This window comes from Coregonus clupeaformis, unplaced genomic scaffold, assembly GCF_020615455.1.
Source record: "Coregonus clupeaformis isolate EN_2021a unplaced genomic scaffold, ASM2061545v1 scaf0879, whole genome shotgun sequence".
In the NCBI taxonomy this organism is placed as follows: Eukaryota; Metazoa; Chordata; class Actinopteri; order Salmoniformes; family Salmonidae; genus Coregonus; species Coregonus clupeaformis.
This window is the reverse complement of record NW_025534333.1, coordinates 153,368-166,083: the sequence shown is the minus strand read 5'-3', so window position 1 is coordinate 166,083 and position 12,716 is coordinate 153,368.

The following is a 12,716-nucleotide window of genomic DNA, read 5'->3' as shown; positions in this document are numbered from 1 at the left end:
ACTCATGGTTTTCTCCATACCTTAGTCCTCCCATCAGCATGAAACAGCAGGAACCGGGATTCATCAGACCAGGCAATGTTTTTCAAATTCTCCAGTGTCCAGTGTTTTCATTCCATAGCCCACTGCAACTGCAGTTTCTTGTTTTCTGCTGAAAGCTAATGGGGATCCATAATAAATACACCACAACTACATCATTAAGGATCATAGCTTTCACCTGGTCAGTCTATGTCATGGAAAGAGCAGGTGTCCTTAATGTTTTGTACACTCAGTGTATGTTGTGTCTACTAGTTCACTCCCACAGAAAACTGCAGATGTGACCTTGAGCAAGGCACTTAACCCTAATTGCTAATGTAAGTCGCTCTGGATAAGAGCGTCTGCTAAATTACTAAAATGTAAATGTAATGTACCACCCAGTCAACCATCAGACTCCATTGTGAGACGCCTCAAATAGGATATTCAACCTTAAAAGGCAAATCCAAGGTCATCTCAATATCTTTACAGTAGAAGCTAACAAAACACACCAAAACTGACAAGGTGAACACTGATCAGTAAAGTAAAGAGAGGCTAACATTCTAGAACGCTCCCTTTGATTTTGAATTTTAGGACCCCTTTAGTTATAAATATATATTTAAAAATGAATTTGGCATTTACTACTATATATCCAATAGAAACACATTGAATAACACATTCATAAATGGCCCAAAAACAGACTAATGGTGAAAACTGATCATCACATCATCTCTATCTGATACATTCAGTACAATTTTAGTAGTATTTTATTAGGATCCCCAGCGGCTACTCTTCCTGGGGTACAAACAGGAAACACAAAAAAATACATCAAATACATCATCATGCACTACATTTACAATTTAGTCATGTTGCAGATGCTCCCATCCAGAGAGACCCACAGCTAGTGCATTCATCTTATGATAGCCAGGAGAGACAACATAGTGGCTACTAAAAACTCCTTATGAAGCAGGAACCCAGGGAGAAACATAGAGAGGAACCAGGCTCAAAGGGGTGGCCAGTCCTCTTCTGGCTGTACCAGGTGACATATGTTTTCATATCAGTAGGCTGTACAATACAAAGGGGGGGAAACTATTCTAAAAGCTGGTAAGAGTCGAAAGCTAAAAAGGGACAAAAGTCATGCAAATTATGAGCCATATCATCCTCAACAGCAAACACAGGTTCTTAGAAATGTTTTCACATTTATTAAAAACAATAATACCTAATTTACATACACCTTAGCCAAATACATTTAAACTCAGTTTTCACAATTCCTGACATTTAATCCTAGTAAAAATTCCCTGTCTTAGGTCAGTTAGGATCACCACTTTATTTTAAGAATGTGAAATGTCAGAATAATAGTAGAGACAATGATTTATTTCAGCTTTTATTTATTTAATCACATTCGCAGTGGGTCAGAAGTTTACATACTCTCAATTAGTATTTGGTAGCATTGCCTTTAAATTGTTTAACTTGGGTCAAACGTGTCGGGTACCCTTCCACAAGCTTCCCACAAAAAGTTGGGTGAATTTTGGCCCATTCCTCCTGACAGGGTTGGTGTAACTGATTCAGGTTTGTAGGCCTCCTTGCTCGCACACACCTTTTCAATTCTGCCCACAAATGTTCTATAGGATTGAGGTCAGGGCTTTGTGATGGCGACTCCAATACCTTGACTTTGTTGTCCTTAAGCCATTTTGCCACAACTTGGAAGTATGCTTGGGGTCATTGTCCATTTGGAAGACCCATTTGCGACCAACCTTTAACTTCCTGACTGATGTCTTGAGATGTTGCTTCAATATATCCACATAATATTCCTTCCTCATGATGCCATCTATTTTGTGAAGTGCACCAATCCCTCCTGCAGCAAAGCACCCCGACAGCATGATGCTGCCACCCCGTGCTTCACGGTTGGGATGGTGTTCTTCTGCTTGCAAACATAACATTATTTTCCTTCAAACATAACAATGGTCATTATGGCCAAACAGTTCTATTTTTGTTTCATCAGACCAGAGGACATTTCTCAAAAAAAGTATGATCTTTGTCCCCATGTGCAATTGCAAACCGTAGTCTGGCTTTTTTATGGCGGTTTTGGAGCAGTGGCTTCTTCCTTGCTGAGCGGCCTTTCAGGTTATGTCGATATAAGACTCATTTTACTGTGGATATAGACACTTTTGTACCCGTTTCCTCCAGCATCTTCACAAGGTCCTTTGCTGTTGTTCTGGGATTGATTTGCACCAAAGTACATTCATCTCTAGGAGACAGAACGCATCTCCTTCCTGAGCGGTATGACGTCTGCGTGGTCCCATGGTGTTTATACTTTAGTACTATTGTTTGTACAGATGAACGTGGTACCTTCAGGCGTTTGGAAATTGCTCCCAAGGATGAACCAGACTTGTAGAGGTCTACACATTTTCTTCTGAGGTCTTGGCTGATTTCTTTTCATTTTCCCATGATGTCAAGCAAAAAGGCATTGAGTTTGAAGGTAGACCTTTAAATACATCCACAGGTACACCTCCTATTGACTCAAATTATGTCAATTAGCTAGGGGTGTAACGATTCGTTTTAACAACGATTCGATTTGTATCACGATTCGTGGTTGTCGATACGATTCAAGGACGATATTGGTTCATTTAGAACGATACGATCCGAAACGATTCAGTGACTTGAAATCGATTCAGTAACCTTTTAGCCAAAAATTCAACCAGTGTGACTGAAATAAATACCTGGTAACCAGTTGCATTTTAATGGCTGGCAATAGTCTTGATATTTTTAACAGTGTTTCATGCCTCCATGCAGACCATCTGGTATTATGAAACTTACCCATACCTACGTTGACAGCAGCCCCATCTGTGCATACAGCGACCAACTTTGTTGTCCAGTCATCCAAGCCTGTGTCCTGGAAAAGTCTCACAAGTCCGTCTGTTATGGCCTGTGCGGTTCGGTCAGCACCCAATTCAATCAGTCCAATAAAGTCCGAAGTAAACTCTCCGTTGCTGGACACAGACACAATGTAAACTATTTCCTGCTCAGTTTTTGTGATGTCCTCAGATCCATCAAAAAGCATTCAGTAAAGGAACATCCTCAGAATAGGAAGACATGGGACGTGCGTGTTTAGCTTTATGGAAAGAGAAAATATTAAACAGAGCTTGCCGCTGTTCTTCATTCAGCTTGTCTCGGCGACTGGACATTTATTCTCGGCTAGCTTTTAGCAATGGCTTGCGCCACATTCGTGTGCTCCTTGCTCTTTTCATGTTTGTCAAATAAAGGATGGTTGAAATTCTTTGAGCCTTTATAAAATGCACCTGTTTTGTCTGCTAGATGTGGATTTGAGCGGCAAATCTTGCACCACATTTCAGTGCGCTCATCGTTAGCTTCAAGCCACTTTTCCGAAAAAAGTATTTTCTTCGGCTCTGGCTCCAGTTGGCGTTTCTTTGTAGGTGGCGAAACGCCAAAGAATCTGCTTAATGTCTGTTGCTTTTTGGACATCCCTGACAGTAGTTGACAAGCAACATGTCATGTGTAAGTTTAGCTGAGAAGATCGGTCAAGTACGCAAAGGCGCGTAGTAACACAAGTGTCATTACGCATTCCTGACTTTTGTCGCGCTTGCGTATCTGCGTACCAGTTATGTGCACCCCTGCATATAAAGTCTGACGTGCTTAAATCCAATGGGTTATTTCCTAGTATCGATACAATCGATTTATTACATTTTAAAACGATGTTAGATCGATATATGTTGTCCAAAATGCCAACTCGCCGAGCACAGATCGATGTAGTTGGATCATATGAATATAAATCGATACATCGATGTAATAGATGGATCGTTACACCCCTACAATCAGAAGCTTCTAAAGCCATGACATCATTTTCTGGAATTTTCCAAGCTGTTTAAAGGCACAGTCAACTTAGTGTATGTAAACTTTTGACCCACTGGAATTGTGATACAGTGAATTATGTGAAATAATCTGTCTGTAAACAATTGTTGGAAAAATGACTTGTGTCATGCACAAAGTAGATGTCCTAACCGACTTGCCAAAACTATAGTTTGTTAAAAAGAAATTTGTGGAGTGGTTGAAAAACGAGTTTTAATGACTCCAACCTAACTGTATGTAAACTTCCGACTTCAACTGAATATGGACAAGCAATGACAGAGCGACATGGACTAAGATACAGTAGAATATTATAGAATACAGTATATACATATATGGACAAGCAATGACAGAGCGACATGGACTAAGATACAGTAGAATATTATAGAATACAGTATATACATATGAGATGTGTAAAATGCTTCACAACATCAGCTGAGCTAAAAGTTCCTGTTGTTATTTTTGTAATGTGCCATAAGGTTTATTTTAATGTTTTTTTGAATCTTGTCTTATTGCTAGTTTGAGTTACCTGGCAGAGAGTTCCATGTAGTCATGGCTCTATTTAATACTGTGTGTTTCCCATCGTCTGTTCTGGACCTGGGGACTGTGAAGAAACCTCTTGCTGCATGTCTTGTGTTGTACCGATGAGTGTCCGAACTAGCTCATTCCCACAGAAAACTGCAGAGGAAAGCAGTACCACCCAGTCATCTATCAGACCTCACTGAGTGTATTCAACCCTAAGGGCAAATCCAAGGTCATCTCAATATCTTTACAGTAGAAGATAACAAAACACACCAAAACTGACAAGGTGAACACTGATCAGTAAAGTCAAGACAGGCTAACATTCTATAACGCTCCCTTTCCTCTGCACAGTTCTCTCACAGTGAGAAACAATAGGATTACAATAGAGTGTTACGCTTTCTTAATGTTATCAAATTCACTGTTACCACTTCCTTTATGAGGTGAGAATGAAGTGATGAAGTGACTTTACGGTTAAACTGGTCTGAGACAACTGTTGAGGCTTCTCTCCTTAATGTATACGTTGATGTGTTTATAAGTAAGTGTTTTCTCCTGTGTGTGTTCTCCGATGACCTTTTAGCTCAACTGATGTTTTAAAAAAATTTCCACAATCAGAGCAGCAGTAAGGCTTCTCTCCTGTGTGTATACGTTCATGTTGTTTTAAGTTGCCAGGTTGAGGGAAACTCGCAGCACAGTCAGCGCAGGAGTAAGGCTTCTCCCCTGTGTGTATACGTTCATGTTGTTTTAAGTTAACAGGTTGAGAGAAACTCGCCCCACAGTCAGAGCAGAAGTAAGGCTTCTCTCCTGTGTGTGTTCTTTGATGAACCTTTAGCATAGTTGATGTTGTGAAGCATTTTACACAATTAGAGCAGGAGTAAGGCTTCTCTCCTGTATGTATACGTTCATGCTGTTTTAGGTGGCTCGGTTGAGAGAAACTCTTTCCACAGTCAGAGCAGGAGTAAGGCTTCTCTCCTGTGTGTGTTCTCTGATGACGTTTTATTTCAGCTGATGTTGTGAAGCATTTTACACAATTAGAGCAGGAGTAAGGCTTCTCTCCTGTGTGTATACGTTCATGTGTTTTTAAGTGGCCCAGTTGAGAGAAACTATTTCCACAGTCAGAGCAGGAGTAAGGCTTCTCTCCTGTGTGTGTTCTCTGGTGCCGTTTTAGCTTAGCTGGTGTTGTGAAGCATTTTACACAATCAGAGCAGGAGTAAGGCTTCTCTCCAGTGTGTATTTTTAGGTGTATTTTTAACTGTGATAGAATTGGGAAAATCTCCTCACAATGTGGGCAGTGGTGAGACCTCTTAGCTCTGTGATCTTCCTGCTGTTGCTCTCTGGATGTAGAGAATGTCTCAACATGGTCTCCTGTGTGAACAACATCAGAAGAACCAGTCAGTTGGTGTAATATACAGTACCAGTCAAAAGCTGACACCTAAGGGTTTTATTTATTTTTACTATTTTCTACCTAGATTATTAGTGAAGACATCAAAACTATTCAATAACACAAATTTAACCATGTAGTAACCAAAAAAAAGTTTTATACAAATCAAAATATATTTTATATTTTAGACTCTTCAAAGTAGCCACCCTTTGCCTTGACAGCGTTGCACACGCTTGGCATTCTATCAACCAGCTTCACCTAGAATGCTTTTCCAACAGTCTTGAAGGAGTTCCCACACATGCTGAGCACTTGTTGGCTGCTTTTCCTTCACTCTGCGGTCCAACTCATCCCAAATCATCTCAATTGGGTTGAGGTCGGGTGATTGTGGAGGCCAGGTCATCTGATGCAGCACTCCATCACTCTCCTTCTTGGTCAATAGCCCTTACACAGCCTGTGGGTGTGTTGGGTCATTGTCCTGTTGAAAAACAAATGGTAGTCCCACTAAGTGCAAACCAGATGGGATGGCATATCGCTGCCGAATGCTGTGGTAGCCATGCTGGTAAGTGTGCCTTAAATTCTAAATAAATCACAGACAGTGTCACCAGCAAAGCACCCCCACACCATAACACCATCTCCTCCATGCTTCACGGTGGAAACTACACATGTGGAGATCATCCGTTCACCTACTCTGCGTCTCACAAAGACAAGGCTGATGGAACCAAAAATCTGAAATTTGGACTCATCAGACAAAAAGACAGATTACCACCGGTCTAATATCCATTGCTCGTGTTTCTTTGCCCAAGCAAGTCTCTTCTTCTTATTGGTGTCCTTCAGTAGTGGTTTCTTTGCAGCAATTCGACCATGAAGGCCTGATTCACGCAGTCTCCTCTGAAAAGTTGATGTTGAGAAAGAAATTCCACAAATTAACTTTTAACAAGGCACACCTGTTAATTGAAATGCATTCCAGGTGACTACCTCATGAAGCTGGTTGACAGAATGCCAAGAGTGTGCAAAGCTGGCAAAGGGTGGCTACTTAAAATATATTTTGATTTGTTTAACACTTTTTTTGGTTACTACGTGATTCCATATGTGTTATTGAATAGTTTTAAATGTCGTCACTATTATTCTACAACATAGAAAATAGTAAAAATAAAGAAAAACCCTGGAATGAGTAGGTGTGTCCAGACTTTTGACTGGTAATGTACATATACATTTATTTGACGAAGTCCTTTTTACATCGGCAAAGTCACAAAGTGCTTTACAGAAACCCTTCCTAAAATCACGAAAGAGCAAGCGATGCAGGTGTAGAAGCACCGTGGCTACTAAAAATCTTCTGGCTGTACCAGGTGACATATGTATTCATATCAGTAGGCTGTACAATACAAAAGGGGGAAAAAAACTATTCTAAAAAAACTATTCTAAAAGTGGGTAAGAGTCAAAAGCTAAAAAGGGGCAAAAGTCATTAAAATGATGAGCCATATCATCCTCCACTCACTATCACAAGGGTTAGTAACTACACAGACTCATTTCATAGAACTTAAAACACTGGCAGTTTGTCAATTTCCATTCTTTAGTCTACTCTCTGATCACTCCAGATAGCCCTGTGAATAAAACACATGCTGGCAATACTGGTGTCAAACCATGCAAGTCTGTAGCACGAAATAACATCTACCTTTTCATACAAACAGTTCATCATAAAACAGGTCTACTGCAACTTTTCATGCACAGTGAGACGTTGGAATAAACACAAACTCAGTTAGATCGAACCTGCTCTTACCATGAGAAACAGATTTCCCAATCTTCTCCTCCTCTTCTTCATCTTTAATGATGACATTCAACTCCAGTGTTTGACTGCAGTCTTCCAGCTTCACTGATGCCATCTCTGGATCCTGCTTAGCAAACTGGGCTCCACTGTCACAATCAGGACCCAGTGACTGTAGGTTTGGACTCAGTGTGGAAGCAGAGAGGCAGGCTGGGTTTGTCCTCACTGTTGATGTTACCGGCCTCAGATTTAATTCTAGTCGGCCTGTAGTAATAAAGAGAAACGGACACAAAGAGTTATTGTCTTGACAGTTCTGGCACTTTCTTTATTCTCTAAAATATATATTATATTTTTTGTTGTTCAATGATCTAATTCAGTGTTTGCCTTGGACTGACATAGGTGCAGGTACACCTTAGACACAAAGTACACACTACACAACGTAAGTGCCCTTAACCTATAGGTGGTTTCCCAAATTCACATAAATGCACAAATGACTCAAAAACCATTTAGTCCAAGGTTACAGTTTGTTTTAGGCAGTACTATGTAATATGTTCCCGAATAACCTTGTCTTCACTGTATTATTTCACTCAAAAACCAATTGTATTTCCTGTTCACACCATAGCAACATTTATTGATAAAAAGACAGAAACTACTGAATGTGTCTGAATATTAGTACACATGTAGAAAACTGCTAATCATTACATTCAGCTTCAAATCTGTAGTGTGACCGTTACATTTTCTCTCTGCACCGGCACTGTCCTCACTGAAGTCTGTTGATGCTGACCGAGAGGGCGCCGCCATTTTACGTCGTGAATTTGACACAAAACCAATAACATGCTAAATGAACTCAGAAATATCAAATAAACGTGCTATTACATACCTCTAGTAATAAACAGAAACAGACACAAAGATTATCTTCTTGACTGCACAGTTCTGGCGCTTTCTTTATTCTGAAGAATACCTGCCCGGAACATCCTATTCCCCCACTACCATAGTGTGTGTGTGTGTGTGTATATATATATATATACACACACACACACACACATATATATACACACACACACACACCACCAAGACTCTTCCTAGAGCTGGCTGCCTGGCTAAAGTGAGCCATCGGGGGAGAAGGGCGTTGGTGACAACAAGCCGATGGTCACTCTGACAGAGCTCAATAGTTCCACGGTAGAGATAGGAGAAACTTCCAGAAGGACAACCATCTCTGCAGCACTCCACCAATCAGGCCTTTATGTTAGTGGCTAGACGGAAGCCACTCCTCAGTAAAAGGCACGACAGCCTGATTGGAATTTGCCAAAAGGCACCTAAAGACTCTCAGACCATGAGAAGCAAGATTATCTGGTCTGATGAAACCAATATTGAACTTCTTGGCCTGAATGCCAAGCATCACATCTGGAGGAAACCTGGCACCATCCCTACGATGAAGCATGGTGGTGGCAGCATCATGCTGTGGGATGTCTTTCAGCGGCAGGGACTGGGAGACTAGTCAGGATCGAGGGAAAGATGAACAGAGCAAAGTACAGAGAGATCCTTGATGAAAACCTTCTCCAGAGCGCTCAGGACCTCAGACTGGGGCGAAGGTTCACCTTTCAACAGGACAACTACCCTAAGCACACAGCCAAGACAACGCAGGAGTGGCTTCAGGACAAGTCTCTGAACGTCCTTGAGTGGCCCAGCCAGAGCCCGGATTTTAATCCGATCTAACATCTCTGGAGAGACCAGAAAATAGCTGTGCACCGACGCTCCCCATCCAATCTGACAGAGCTTGAGAGGATCTGCAGAGAAGAATGGGAGAAACTCCCCAAATACAGGTGTGCCAAGCTTGTAGCGTCATATCAAAGAAAACTTGAGGCTGTATTCGCTGCCAAAGGTGCTTAAACAAAAGTACTGAGTATAGGGTCTGAATACTTATGTAAATGTGATATTTACGTATAAAGAAAAATAATTAAAAATTAAAAATTGGTACAATTTCTACAAACCTGTTTTTGCTTTGTCATTATGGGATATTGTGTGTAGATTGATGAGGTTAAGAAACAATGTAATCTATTTTAGAATAAGGATGTAACGTAACAAAATGTGGAAAAAGTCAAGGGGTCTGAATAATTTCCCAATGCACTGTATGTTGAATCCTTTCAGCAAGGTTGCTTCCCCTCCTCTCTAAGGAGGGCTTTAATCACTCTTATTCTGAAGCCTGATAAATACCCAACAAAATGTGAAATTTGGCTTTGGGAACTACTTCTGTAAATGGATTAAGATATGATATACCAACCCCACTGCAGAAGTTGCCAGTAACAACTTGATTTCACAACCTTTTAAGCTTTTCCGGGGCACGAGAAAGAGTCCTGGACTGGCCGGACATCCTTCTTTTAGCTATAGAACCCTTTGCCATTGCAGTAAGGGCCCACCCGTCAATTAGAGGAATAAAAATAGATTTTGCACATTGAGTGGCCCTGTATGCAGATGATACCCTCTTATTCCTAACATATCTAAATAATTATCTCTTCCCTCTCCAATTTAATTAATAACTTGTCAGTTCTATATCATGGAGCTCTGCTCCTAATGGTTTACCCTCTGCCCTAAGGCAGCAGCAGCCTGAGACAAAATTATGCACACACCTACAGCCAATAGGAGTACAGGTGTCCCTATAAGAGGGGGTGCCTCCCCTCAATCAGCCTCCCTTTTTCTTCAGCGACTGGATGACTAGACTGAAGAGCCAAGAAGAGACGAAGCACGAAGACTCAGGACGAAAACGCTGTTGATATTCCAGTCATCAACGTCGTCTAAATGAGCACAACGGGAGATTTTCCACCCCCAAAAGCTATTTTCAGAGCTCAGTGCAGATACACTTCCATGGCGGCCGGTGACCACCACGACTTATGTTTCGTGTGTTTGGGATCCCAGCATGCCAAGGAAGGCGTTTGCAGTCCCCCGAATTGCGCCTCCTGCGCCTCCTTTCTTTAAAGGAGAGGAAGCAGCGTTGGGCGTTTTCAGGAGGACATCCCCCTTGAGGATGTGTTGTCGATACTAGCCTCTGCTTCAGAGGCGTCGTCCGACGGCGCAGACTCGGGGAAGATAGGGATTTTGAGGAAGGGTCTGGCATTCCAATGGAACAGTCGGACCCCGTCCCTCATACTTTCAAGCCCCCCTTTCCTTTGGAGAGCGAGAGGGCTTGTAGTCCCTATAGCGAAGGGGATACGAGCTCTGAGAGATCAGAAGCTCTCTTTCGCTGCAGCCTCTCTGAGAGCGGATTTTCCGGGTCTCATTGAGAGAGCTGCTCAACGGCTGGCAATAAAGCTGCCCCCTCTTCCCTCCGCACCGGAGGTTGAGCCAGTGGCTCCTGCCATGCCTTCTTTGGCTAGGTACGTTGGAGGCTCGTGGGAGGCACCTTTAGCGGCGCGTTCGCCTGTAAAAGCGTATCTCCCATTCACGAGAGTGGAAGGAAGGCTTCAGGGTCAGGGAATCCCCAGGTTAGAGAGCGCCATATCTCGTACCGGGTTCGAGCCCTTGGCCCTCTTCCAAGAAGGCCACGTTGCCATCCCAGAAGGACCGACTCACAGCGTCGCTGTTAGAGAAGTCTTTTGGGTTGGGAGCCCAAGCTATAGCAGCAGCTAACAACATTGCCCTCTTGGCGGCCTCTCTGTCCCGTTTAACCACGGGTAAGACAGAGATGGCACCGGAGGAGGTGGAGGAGGCGTCCAGAATTTCTGGCGCCATACTCCCACCTTACAGGCGTCCGCTGTCTGCGCGGTGAGATCCATGGCCACTTCGGTGGTCGGGGAACGACACCTCTGGTTGTCATTGACATCTATGAAAGAGGCAGACAGGACGTCTCTCTTGAACGACCCCCTCTCTGACGACGACCTCTTTGGGGTCGCAGTCAAAGAGGCGACGGAGCGTTTTTCGAAGTTGGAGGAGGAGAAGAAGCAGTTGGCCAAGCACCTGCCGTTGGCAGGACGACTCGGCCCCCCTCCTCCCCAAAGGCCATCTACCTCCGCCCCTCTAAGTAGACCGGGGTCTACGACGAGGCGGTATATCGGCGTCATCCGGCGGCCACGGGCAGCAGGGAGCGGGGCTCGGCCCTCCCAGCAGCTACGGTAGCCCCACTACAGCCGGCGAGGGAGGTGACGAGGACGCCGACCTGGCCCTCCAAGGGAGGCAAGAGGAGGCGTACGTGACGGGACGCGGGGAGAGGATGGAGGACGCATCGATGGTGTCGAACGTGCCCACTGTTCCCCCCCACCCTTCGGTTGAAGGGACGGGTGCTGATGTAAATGCTTTTGTTGATGTGTTTAATAAAGAGTTGGCTCCACCTGACTTTGTCAAAAAGAGCCTCTTTTCCATAATACGTCCGAGAGCGTTCAAATCTCACCCTCTCTTCCTTACCACTCTAAGAGCCGTTCAGCCCACCGGGGTGCGTTGCTGAACAGGCACTAAGAGTAGGTATCCAGAAGACCTCAATCAGGTCGTCACATCACACTTCACGTATAAGAAGTGCTTTACATAGAAGGCAGCAGTCCCGGTCAGATTCTGACATGAGAACGCAGCCGCTATTTGGGGATGGCGCACTAGTACAGACTAAGGTCTCCACTAGTACGAGCCAGACCCATGCTGCGTTCACGGAGGGCCCGATTACCGCGGTCACCAAGGTGCCCAGAGTATCGGCGCCCCCAGGCATTGTAACACAGCAGCTATCTGGGGACGGCGAATTATCGCAGACCAAGGTCTCGGTTAATGCGATTCAGACCCATGCTACGTTCACGGAGGGAAGGATTACTAGCGTTATGGGTATAACCAAAGTATCAGCTCCCCTGACAGAACGAGCCAGTACTCACCACACTGAGCGTGAATCAACCCACCAGGGGTGCAGAGTTGAACACACACAGAAGGTGAAAGTTAAGAAGGTATCAAGGCGCCGCCTTGTTTTACCTCATAGAGACCTCATACTACTGACTTCTAGGAGTACTGTAGTGAAGGGCTCTGATAGCGAATTGCAGTCAGCTAAGATGACGCAATCGCTTGCTGGGGATGGTGCCCTGCCGCAGGCTGTGGCCTCGGTCAGCGCAATTCAGACCCGCGATGCGTTCAAGGAGGGCAGGAATACGACGGTTACGGGTTTAACCGACGTCCCTACTCCTCTTTCTTTCTCAGAACGCATTTCCTCTCCCTTTC